We start from the raw sequence: 13,129 nt of genomic DNA on the forward strand, positions 1-13,129 counted from the left end.
GATACCTAATCTGTCGTATAAGGTATTAATTGTAAAAGACATTATTATAGTCTGTTAATCTTTTTTATGGTCTTTTTTTTCCATGGGAAATGGGCTCTTAGTCATTAGTGGAAAATGATAGTCACATCCCTACTCACAATAATATTCACTAATATGCTCTGCTCTTTAATTCTTTAATAAAAGCTAGCTTTTAAAGTGATAATCATAGTAATACTGGAGAAGCAATTTCTTTAATGTTTTCTCTGTTACATCAAGTAATTGATTAGTCAAAGTAATTCCATGAATATTAGGTGTCGGAAATGTTCTTTTGTTGAGGACGGGCCTAGAATTTAACAAGCTTCCGACTGCATTTCTCTTTCTTATTCTGGGGAACTTTGTACGTTTTTCCTGTGATGCCTCATTAGTTGTGTTTGGATGGGATGCATTTTATATGGCTGCCGATGAAAAACAGGATGGAGTTCCTATCTGGGCTGTGTAGGCTATATGTGTATGTATGTTTGTATCAGTATGGGTTTGCAGTTCAGTCAGCATGTGTCCATGTGTGGTTTGGTTGCATTTACTGCTTGTGTTATATGCAATGAGTCGTGACTATATGTACAGTTGGTGTGTATCTATGTGAGTCCACATGAGCGTATGCATTTCACGATGGTCTCGTGGATGGTTGTGCGAGTGGAGGTCTGCCCTCGTGGCTGCCTCAGCTGGAGATAAGCCATTAATAGGCCTGTTACTGGAGGTCAGTGGGGTTCTCCACACACACACACACACACACACACACACACACACACACACACACACACACACACACACACACACACACACACACACACACACACACACACACACACACCACATTCCATGCTAGAGGCTACACATTACCCACAGCTTACCGAGGTCCACAGGTTAATACCATGAAATGGAGACTCAAATTTAGAGGCAGCTCACTGGCTACACACTAATGTGTTAACCCCTGCAGAGTGTGGTAATTACTTAATGTGATGTACCAGTTATGGTAATTGTGTCGAGTTGAGAAATGGGAGGAGCTTATGTAGCTGTAGTGGATTGGAGTTCAGAATACTGTGGTGGTAAACTGGCACAGTTCTTCTCCAGACCCAGTCCTGGATTTGAACTCGGATGAAAGTGTGTTATTACTCACTGACATTTCAAAAACTGATATAATAATAATATATTTGCTACGGACGAGCAAGTACAGCATTACCTGTATCTGTTAAACAAACTAAATTATCTGTATCCGGACTCGGCAGGGGTGGGAGCTTAATCAGTGGCCTGAGATTGATATGAGTTGGTCAGAAATTGCAAAATGTATTATTTATTAGAAAACTATTTACAGAACATTATTAGTTTATTAGATAAACTGAAGGTGGAAAGCTGGATGATTTATGACAGTCCGCATCGAAACATGAATTCAGCCTCACACTATAGTCCTGCTGAAAGCGGTCAGCTGAGTGAAGATATTTTCAAAAGGAAGGAGCGAGCCGATGGGGAAAAAAAAGGAAAACAAACCGGCAGAAGCAGTGAGTCACGAACTGTAACCTGCGACCCATCCGGGAAGAGCAAAGTTCTCAGAGCAACTTGGCTGAAGATATTTTATAGAAACCTATTTGAAACGAGCCGTTGCCAGAAATTAACTGAATGGACTCCGGACACTGACAGAGTGCCTGAGACGAGAGCTGCAGCAGTAGGAGGAGGCGGGGCTCGGTGTGTGTCTGCCTCGGTGTGCGCACACAGCTAGTGTCGGTTAGAAGCTTTCATCAACACGGATATTGACACAATTACTTAGATGATACTCGCATTTGTCAAAAGTACATTATCGGTAATCGATACTCGTTTCGCCTGAGTACTTGTCTCATCCCTCGTATTTGCCTTTAAAAAAACATTACTGGAAAGTGTCTCAAGTATTTGAAAATGTGGTTGCATGTTTGAATTATCTTTCAGGTGAATATGGCTGCACATATTGTTATGCTGAATGGTTTTTCAATGGCACTCCAGTTATAAATGATCTGTCATCTTGTAAATGTTTTTCTGGTGTTATTCTCTTCTTTTTACTTTACCTACTTTACATTTTTCCTCACACTCAAGTTGTGCGGTCAGCACACATCATCAGCTGTTGGTACAACAGTGAATCATGTGCCCTCATTTGTTGTACCATGACTCGGTTAACATGAGTAATTGTAAAAAAAAAACCCCCAAAAACTCAAAAAACAGCATAAATTCACTGCCGAGTAGCTACAACAGATATGAACGGGAGTGTTACATAATGTAGAGAAAAAGATAAAGTCAATCGGTTTAAATGTAATACTGAATGAAAGAATTAAATATTTAAATATTACAGTGATGATAGAAATGTTTCATCAAGATTTCCAATAAAGGAATTGTAGTCATCTACGACTGTGATACTATGGTACAAATCGGAAGAAACCAAAAATAACAGTTTTTTTAATATTGAATTTAGACATTAAGTATAGCTGCTGCTCTGTATGTCAAACTTCATCATATATCAGACATCAGTTGTTTTACCTGTATTTGCAATTTCTGTAACAATTTTATATTGGCCTCGCCTGGCTGCACCGACTGTCAATCACAGCTTCAGTTTTCTTCACTCAGATTACAGTCTGGAAATTCGACTCGTATTTGCGTCAAATTAAGGGCGGACCAATCAGTAACCGGCAGTTGAACACGTTTGTCCCGCCTTTTACTCCACTGTGATTGGACAGCTGGTGACAGTGGCGAGCGCAAAGTTTATTCTTCAACTCTCACTGATCGGACAAAATCGGCAGACGTTTAACGCAGAGCGCAGAATAAATGCTTAGCACCCCGTTTAGCTGCTGCTGTTCGTCAAAACATTTTAACACGTGCTGTATTCAGCAGAAAACCCTCTGGTGGACGCGGCTGGAGGTGGTTGCAGCTGTGGCAGACTGTTGCCAGTTTCGGCACATGCTGGTTGGTTAAAATGTACGTTCAGTGTAGGATGGAACGATGGCAAACGATTCCCTATGGAGCGTCCAGACCCATGTTCATGGAGGGAAATTGACTCTGGTTTGCACCAGGCTAACACTGACCTACATTGTTTGTTAAATACTGTCAGTTTTAGATTTATTACATAAACAGTTATGATAAATATTATTAAATCAAAAGCTTCGAATTTTTCCTCAAACTTTACAGTCATTTCTCTGGGTTTGTTGCCGACGGTTGTTGATGTGATTGCTGCTTTGAAGATGATCAGTAATATACTGTATGTACAGTATAATTGGCTTTGCTGTCATCTGTGAATTTGAATGATCTAGCCGTTTGTCAGGCAGTGCATCGAATCTGAATGAAAATGATTAAATATCCTGTTTGTTGTTCTTGGTGTCAGAAAGGGACAGAACACCTGTATACACTCACTTATAAACAATTCATACCAGCAGTCCTTGCAACAACAAAGCCAAATTATTTATTGATTTTAGGTGTATTGTCACTTTTAAAACTCATGGTCAACAACCATTTGATGGCTTTGGAAACATTTCTCTTGGGAGAGCAGCACTTGGACCTTCCTAGTAGAGGCTTAGCTCCTCAAATCTGTGTCTTAGATGACGCCCTGTTGAAATTATTACCCGTGTAAAGCAACAATACGCTGCCAGTTGGTTCAGTGTATCACATCACATGAGTGTGTGGGTTTGTGCACGTGTCAGGTAACCCTAGTGCGTCTCACCCCACCCCCACAGTGCTTCACCAGCAAAAGCATGTGGGATAGCTCACTTGCGTCTAATGTTTTTAATTAACTTCAAGGTTGAATGTGTGAAATTTAATATGGGAAATTAAAAGATGTTAATTTCCTGCTTTGGAGCCAGTGTGCTGGCATGAATAAATTACACTAAATCAGAGTGCTGGTCTCAGAGCTTAACGCTCCTGAGAAGGCAACTCATGTGTTCTTATGGTATGCTGTTCTCATGAAACGGTCAGGGTGGGAGGTAAAGGAATTGAATAGGAAATCAGAAAATTAGTACTGCTTGTCTTCAGTGTGAATGGCTCTAGTGGCAGCTTTCTATCTTTATAAAACTGGGTTGGAATGGTACAATAAAGTAATTAAGATAGAGGGAGAAATCATATGAGTGGAAATAATATTATCTGTTACAAAACAGCTCTGGGCTGTCACGGTTGTGGTCTTTCATGCGTATGTGAGTTTGTTTCGGTTCAATTCTCTGCATATGTGTAGGTGTAAAATCCGGTGTTCATGTGCACTGTTACATATATATAAAAAAAGAAGAGCAAGATATACAGTTCAGCAATACAGTCTCAAATCAGATTTACTTTCCTTGTGTCTTAAATGTAATTTTTGTGTGTGTGTGTGTGTGTGTGTGTGTGTGTGTGTGTGTGTGTGTGTGTGTGTGTGTGTGTGCGTGCGTGCGGGAATCACTTGCACAAATAAACACAAAACACATATGCAAAAATACTAAAATACAATTCATTGTTTTAACTGTAATTTCACATCCTACCAATTTCTAATAAGAGGCTAAAAGCTCCATCAGAGAAATGTGTTCAGCATGGTGGCTTTCCACGTAGTTGGCTGTGCTTGAGAAATTATACACTTGAATTTGCGCCTATAGAACATTGCTGTAGATATGAAATTATGTGTGAAATATGGGCAATAGAAAATGTCCCTGTTACACTACAATTAGGAACTTCTGCATGGTTGACTTTACAAGGCTCCTATTTGATAAGTGACCATAGCACCGTCTTAATTTCTGTAATTGGATGCCGGTAAAACAACAATCAAGAGAAATGGTCTGTAATATACACAAGGCGAGCCCTGTGCATATTATAGACCGTACTCCTCCGAGACTTTATTAGGGATCCAATATAAGCCGTCAGTGTGGGAGCAAGCTCCTGATGGTAACGAATGGAATGTAATCGACTAATAGTTATCTATCAGGGACTAGTTTGGCACTGGGTTACACCAACTGGTTTGAATTCACCTCCTCTCTCTGTCAAGATAATGATCGATCCAAACAGCAGCATATGGAGCACATATTGTGTCTGTATGGCTGCATGCTTGTGTAACGTGTGCATGTGTGTTGTCGAGGGGTTCTGTTCAATATATGTGGTAGACCTTGGATCCCGTGTTGGTGTGCACCTCACATCTTTTATATTGAGGTCAATCTGCCCCAGGACAGCCGCACTGGAGCCGTTGACATGTTGCTTGTGTTATAGTCTATGCTCAGAGTTTATGAGAGATTTATGGATTAAAAAAAAAAAAAAAACTTAACGCGACGACACGAAATGTAGGTCTTGGTACAAGAAAGGTTTAGTGTCATGTAAGTTACTGCTGCTCTACAGTATGAAAGCGCTCTACCCATCAATCTCCTACATTATGATGACAGGATATATCTCATACTCAGGACAGCTGTCTGCAGACTCTGTTACCTGAGAGATAAAAGAAACAGAGGATTGACAGTGACAGAGATTGTAACTCATTCACATAACAATGATGTAGCGCTGCAGATTAATAGATGTCGCCAAAAGAAGTTAACTATTTTTATATAATTTGGTATGATTTCCATGTAGCCTGTTGTGTGTGTGTGTGTGTGTGTGTCACTTATGCTTGAACATTTGTGTAAATACACACTTTTGCACCAATTCTGTTGTGTGGTGTAGTGTGTGTGTGTATATATTTATGTGTGTGTGTATATATATATATATGTGTGTGTACGTCACTTATGCTTGAGCATTTGTGTAAATGCACACTTTTGCACCAATTATTCTGTGTGTGTGTGTGTGTGTGTGTGTGTGTGTGTGTGTGTATGTGTATGTATATGTGTATGTATGTGTGTGCGTGTGTGTGCGTGTGCGTGTGTTTGTGTGTGTGTGTGGTCTCCCCTGGGGGGATTTTGCCTCGCTTTTGTCCCCAGTGGTAGAGGCCCATCCTTAGGGAGCGTTGCATTCACAGTGTTGGTCCCTGCTAATGGAAGGAAACTCGAGAGGAGGAGGGAAAAAAATAAGTCCACAATTGAGGAGTAGAGACACCTGCAGAAACTCACACACGTGCACATTTTGTTTGAGGCGGTTTCATTACTTCTGTGCAGTCTACACTATTGTTCATGACAGGCAACTTGAGGTAGAGGTTTTTTTTTTTTTTCCCCCACAATGCTGCGTTTTCATGTTTGTTATTTCAAGCATATGTCGGCTTGCGCACTTGCCTGAGATGAAGTGAATTCATTAACATGCATGCACTCGTGAATGTCCGCGCATCTTTCCACGTTTATTCTTTTTAATCCGAGCACATGATTCCTGTGAGGTCAAGTTCCTTTAGTTGCTCTTTTGAGAACCATTTCTGTGTAATTTCACATTCATTAGGTATTCCCCTCCAACCATTTTTGTAAGAAGATCGTACCATAATTTTATGAATTGCCCTGCAAGCAGACTTAATATAATGCATCTATTCCCTGCTCTATGCTGTGCATTTACTAGCCTTAATTCAACTGTGAAACATGCTTCAAATGTATAGTCTTTGAAGCAGCTCAAGGTGTTATGCACTCGACTCAATTGGGCTTGAATATTCCCCATAAAAACATCTGAAAAAGCACCTCTGCTCTTGTTCTTCTGTGAACAAACCCATCCCAAAGGACCAGTGTGCATTCTAATAAACTAATTACTGTACTGTTAATTTCTTTTTCTCTTCATCAAATGGACCGGAGTATAACGCACACATACGCGCACACACGCACGCGCACACACACACACACACACACACACACACACACACACACACACACACACACACACACACACGGCACACTGCCTCTGTGTTTTGACAAACCACCCTGGGCCTATCCATATTTCACCTGGTGTACATGTGTGGCTTGTTTACATCCAACTCTCATTCACACCAATGACTGGGAAGCTTAATGTCTGCGGACTGTGGAGAAGTTGTGTACTGAATGAGTTTATCTAAATGATTCAGCGGACAAGGTGGAAGCCACGCTAGTGTGAAGGTTAAAGCAGTAGTCTAGGTTGGACATCGATTGTTACACACTCCCTTGTTGGAACAAAAAGGACATGGCTCAATATGGTTTTGTCTCCAGCGGTTTTACAAAGGTACAGTGTTTTGTTTGGCCTTCAACCGATTCTGATCCAAGTATTCACTTGTGATGCTCGTGGTTAGTTTCAGAGCCCAATCCCTGACAAGTAATGGTGCTACTGACCAGCCTGAACTCTACTCGGAGAGCTGCACAATTTAGACAATTCTTCCACTGAAAATAAAAGTATAGGATGAATGTCGAAAGTCATACTGCATTGGAATGTGGATATCACGTCAGGAGTGTATTTATGAAACAGTTTACGATAATGAATTAGTTGCCTAACATACACGTGTCACACAACAGGGCTTTAAGTAACCATAAGGCAGATAAGGCTACGCATTATTTTTAGGCCACACATACGTTTTAAGGTAGGAACATTTAAATGTATAGCCTGAAGCCACAGAAAGAATGGCTAAATGTTAGAACTCACCAGCAACATTACTTTAGAGCACAGCAAGACACAATTTTCAACTACTAGAGAGCTTCTAGGTTAAAAACCATTTGCTATCTGTAATGAAACAGTGATAACCTTGAAAACATGTTTTTTCCTCTTTGTTTTTCCTCATTAAATGTAATTAAATTCTACTCATTATTATAATGTTGGATTTTCAAACAATTTACTGAACTGTGTTTTATATTACGTACAGCCTTTTCTTTTGAGTAAATGTTAGTATTACGTTACATTAATCTCAGTAAGTGTGCTAAACAATCCTAATATACATAGACATGAAGATTTACCCCTTTGGGAATTGTGTTTGACTTAAATTGTTGATAGCTGAATAAAATTGGAGCCTCCATTAATAATAGAAATACAATTCTTTTTTATCACGACCTCACATTATAGACAACAATAATATCCCGAACCTTTCACTTAAAAAAAAGCAACATTGTATAAGTTAAAGTTTTTCTTATTTCTATCAAAATGTAATATTCTGTGCTAAGAAGAGGCTAAAAGAAGCTTATTGCCTCTTCTTAAACAGATCATTCTCAGCACTTGGCAGGCATGACTGGAGGGTAGACTCAGTCCTACCCAGGTGGCCTTCATCGAAGTACTGTGCTGCTTCAAAATCCTGTTAAGGATTTTATTCTGTTGGTGTATTTACAAAGCAGGCTGGACCCAGAGAGATATCTTGCTAATCCTTGGCATATGTTTTTTTTTTAACAATTAAGGGAGCTTGTTAATTAGGAAACAAGAAGTCAGTATTGGATATCTATTTTCTATGTAGCCGCATCTGATTTTTACCAACAAGAATCGGTGACAAGAGTCATTCAATAATGTAATACAAGCTGTTCAAATGAAAGGAATGCAGAGAGCGTGTGGAGGACGCTGGTGGAAAAAGAAGAGGCAGTGAGAGACTGAATATTGTGAATTTGACCTTCAAAGTTGACGAAAAGGCCTTTGATTCTTTTGAATGGAAGTAAGCAGGAGAGAGAGCTCGTGTTTTCATGGGCCTGCTTGCATATCTTATGGTGCAAAAAAAAAAATCAAGTGTATGAATGTATGAAAGGGCCGACGAAGCCTGCGAGAGTGAAAATTACCATGTAAGACAAAGAATGGAAAAGCAGTTCAAAGTGCTGATGGAACAAAGATCCGTGCGTCACTGCAAGATAGACGAGCAAAGAGCCAGAATGGACGCCTTGGAAAAAGGTGTGAAGGTGTACAAGATGGGAACGCGATGGGCTGGCAGAACTTCTGGAAGCAGAGCGAGCGAAGAACCTGACAGCTTGGAGACGAGGCCGACTTCAAGATCCGATCCACCGACAACCAGCGGGCTGTAAGCAAGCTGAAGGAGCCGCTGTGCCAGAAGGACATTGAAATCGAGAAACTCAAGAAGGGAGAGTCTCTTCGCGAGACTCGCCGAGAGCCTCACTTCTCAGGTTCACCTGAAAAGCAGGGTGTCAGAGGCCAGAGATGGTGCAGGAGAAGAATCTGCTGGAAGAACAAAGGAAAGAACTGCAGAAGGAAAAGCTGGTGCTGGAGGAGGCTTAGGACAGTTTACCAGGCAATCAGGAGTTTGAAGGAGCAAAAGACTGCAGGAGGCCAAAATAACTGAGGGACCTGTCAGAAAAACAGTTCTTACGTCTTGGAAGCAAAAATTGCAGCTATGAAGGTAGGTGAGGAATGATTTCATTCGAAAAGTGTCACGATAGATCAGGTGTCATTCCCACCATCGACAGCCCAATATTTCCGTCTCTTCTCTCACAGTTTGTTGACACATTGTGAAGGCGGTTAAAAGCTATTTTCAGACGTTCAGACGAGTGCAGTTTTGCATTTTCTAAAAGCCAACAATCCGACAGTCGCGTCCACTTTTTGCAGTGATTGGCCAGGTGTGGGAGGGGGTCAAAAGGAGCCTGAGACTACATTTCAACCTTCAGTTTCGAAGACAGAAAATCGGATAATGATGCGCTGAAACAAGTTGTCACTTCAGCTCCTCAGTGTTCATGCGTCTGTGTCTCTCACTCTGTCAAATTTGAATTCATGCAAACACACAAACTCACGAGGGTACGCGCGCACAGACACACACACACACACACACACACACACACACCATTTATTGCTGCTTGTGAGGAGATATAATCTGTAGAGGAGTTTAGAAAAGGTCAGTCTGCACTCCTGTGAGAAACATTGGCTGGCATGCGTAAACAAAATGTCTGAACCTTGTCAGATGCAGCAGTAAGAAACTCTTTGACTCTTTCCCTTCCTGTGCATTGATGAAGCCGCTCTTTACCCTTTCAGAAACAGAAATGCAACCAGTTTCCCAAAATCCAACGACCTGGTAAAATTTACTTTTGCTTAATACATTTATAAACCATCTAATAATTTTAAACTAAATGAAAATTATTTTTATACAAAATATTTTTTAAAAAGATGATCCCATAAATTTCTAGATGAATGTGTAAAATGTGTAAACACATTTTTTTGAAATAACTGCGCATGAGAACAGAAAATACACTTTGGATTTTTTTAAATATAAATCAGTTTTCCTGTTTTCAGTTTTATGTGTTCTGATTTAAAGCTTAGGTAGAAACTTTAGGGAGCAGAGTCATCGACCCATTTGGAAATGCAGATGGAATTTGTATTTTATATCTAATTTCATTTAAAAAAATGTATGTTATTGAGTACATTTGTTATCGTCAGTGTAGTTGTGTTTTCCAAGAAGACCATCATTATGATGATAATTTAAAATTTTTCACTTTTATTCATGCACTTTCATGTTGGAAAAATCCATTTGATTGAATGGAAAGAATGAATAGGCAGCGCAAGAATGCAGTTTTAAAAGATAGTTTATAGGTACTGCAAACACGTCCCACCCAAAATAGACCTGCATTTTTGGCTGTAATTCAAGGACCAAGTAAATACTCTAAATCCATAATAGGCCATAATGAAACTTATTTCTTACTACTTTTCCGACAGTAGCTGCCTTAGTTAGTTATCGGCCAAATGGAAATAATTAAAAAAAAAAAAATGTCACTATTCTGCCAGCACACACTGTGAAATGATTATAAAAATAGATAAAATAGAGCCTGTGATTGGGGAGCAAGAAAGAAACTCTTTTTTAATACTCCATTTTTTCCTTCCAAATGGTTCCCCAAAACAAAACACATCATTTTTCTTTCAGTAATTGATTTCCCCCCACTTTTTCAAACGTGTGAATTGAGTTGACTGTAGCAGCTAAATAACGAGTGGGTTAACACAGTAACACTAGCTGCATGATTTAATGTGTGTATACTATCTGACCACTAGGAATGGGCATTTCAAGCAAAAGTACTATTCTAAATTAAACTTTAAAAAAAAAAAAAAATATTTGAATATTGATCGATTATTCGTGTCATCGTATTTGCATGTTTCTCCTGTTCGCACCGTGACATCTAATCTCGCAGCTCCACACAATTTGACCTGCAAACCTCCACAGCCTGGTAGCAACCGGCTTTTCTTCTCTTCGTGTTGTTTAATAGCAGCTGATAGACAGCTTTTAGGTGCATTGCTGCCACCTTCTGACGGGAATATCGTATTACAACCAGGCGCCAGTAAAAACGGGGTAAATAAGGAAAAACGAGTCGCACATAGTAATCGATTTTTTTTTTTTTTTTAATATTATAACGACTATTTGAATATTTAAAATTCCTGTCCCGTACCTACTGACCGCTCCACTATAAACCAGTCAAACCGTGTTTTGGTTTGCATGATAACACCAAGAACACAACTGAAGCACATTTATAAAGCGCAGAAGGAGAGCGTCACTGCTTGTTTTCAGCAGAGACAGATCGCAATGACTCGAAGAAGCTGCCTTGGTCATGTTTGTTTGTCGTTTAAGACTAGGTTAAATATATAATTAAATATGGTGTGACTAGTAGGGATGGGCATTTAAAGCAAAACTACTATTGGAAATCCGCTCGTAACTATTCGACTTTCTGACGGCTGCAGTTGTCTTTACAGGTTCGTGCCGGGACAGCTAATACCGCTTTACCTGCAAAGCTCCGGACCGCTGAAAGCAGCGCGTTCTTCTTCGCTCCATGTTACTCAATGTGGCTGGCAGGCAACTTTTAGGCGCATTATCGCCACCTTCTGACATGCATTATAACCAGGTGTCGGTAAAAAAAAGAAAAGGGAAATGGGAAAGAACTATAGTCGCATGTACTAATCGATTTTGGAGATGAAAACGAGTATATATAGAATATTTGAAATTTGTGCCCCATTGTGACTAGTTATATACTTATTGTGCCTTACACCTTCCATGTTTGATGAATCATATTGTTGATCAAAATTCAAAAAGGCAATTGGTCGGTTGTAAGAGACATTGAAAGTGCAGCTCTAACAGGGAGACTCATTTTTACTCACCTCATACTGGATGTTGTCTGTGATAGTAAAGGAAAAGCTTTTTTTTTTTATCATCCCCCTGTGCCTGTCTATTGTTATATTGTTATTGTTGAAATTAGAAAATAGAGCGGATTTACCCATTTAGCTCTGTCTTGATGCCATTTATGTTATTCTCTGCCTGGTGGAGGTTAAAACAGCTCATGTCATTGTCGTTCATTCATTTAATATACAAATGATATTGAGTGCCTGAATGTTTTTTTTATGGGGGCAGTTGTATCGACTGTATAAAGATTGCTTTTGTGATTCTGGTCAGTTAACCATTAGGAAAATACAACTCTATTTTCATGCACGGCAAATGTTCTCATTAACTTTAATTTGGTCCTTAATGCAAATAAAATTAAATGCATGCTGTTATCGGGGGCCAGAGAGTGCAGATTACAGTAATTTACATATCTTCACTCTGACCATTTTTGATATTATGAGGGTCATAATATCTATATATATATATCAGCATCCAGCTTCTTTGCAAAATTTCCTTTTCTGTGAAAACAGCTGGTTCAGAAACAAAATCAGCCTCTCAGGGTAGAGCATAAAAGTTTGAAAATGTTGCCAACACTCAGATGCTCCTACACATCTGTCACACTAATAGTTCTTGTTGCAACTGAGATTTGAAACATAAGCCTTTTTCAGACTGCCAGCCCACATCTGGATTTGCAATATCCAGATCGTATCTGGATTGATTTTTGAAGGAGCAGCAAAAAAACAAAACAACAACACATGATCTAAACCACATTTTGAGGTGGTTTGAAATGCGACTCCAATCAAATTTCTACAGATTTGCTCCATCCAGACTCGCAATGCGACACACATGATGACCTCATTTTCAGAGAGACAGAGTGAGAAGAATCTCTGCTACCACCATAGCAGAGCGCCATCTGAGTATCTGTGTAGTTTCTGGTGCTATGAAGGATAATGAGAACAACAGTCCATGGACAGACGCCGAATTAAATTGTCTGCTGGCACTTTGCTTCCACATTGGATGGCTCTGTCACTAGCAAGGCTACCTGTGCATCATTACCGCAGCAACCTGTACGGATAGATTGGTTATGTCTAGACAGCCCAAATCTGATCAACTCACTCGCAAATGACAGTGCTGACAGTCTGTCCTAAAGATCTGATTTGAGGAACAATTTTAATTTCCCTGCAGTCTGAACATAGTCTTATTAATTTTTGC

This window comes from Embiotoca jacksoni, unplaced genomic scaffold (genome assembly GCF_022577435.1).
Source record: "Embiotoca jacksoni isolate LCO1_2020_lvr unplaced genomic scaffold, fEmbJac1.0.p SCAF_9, whole genome shotgun sequence".
NCBI classification, from domain to species: domain Eukaryota; kingdom Metazoa; phylum Chordata; class Actinopteri; family Embiotocidae; genus Embiotoca; species Embiotoca jacksoni.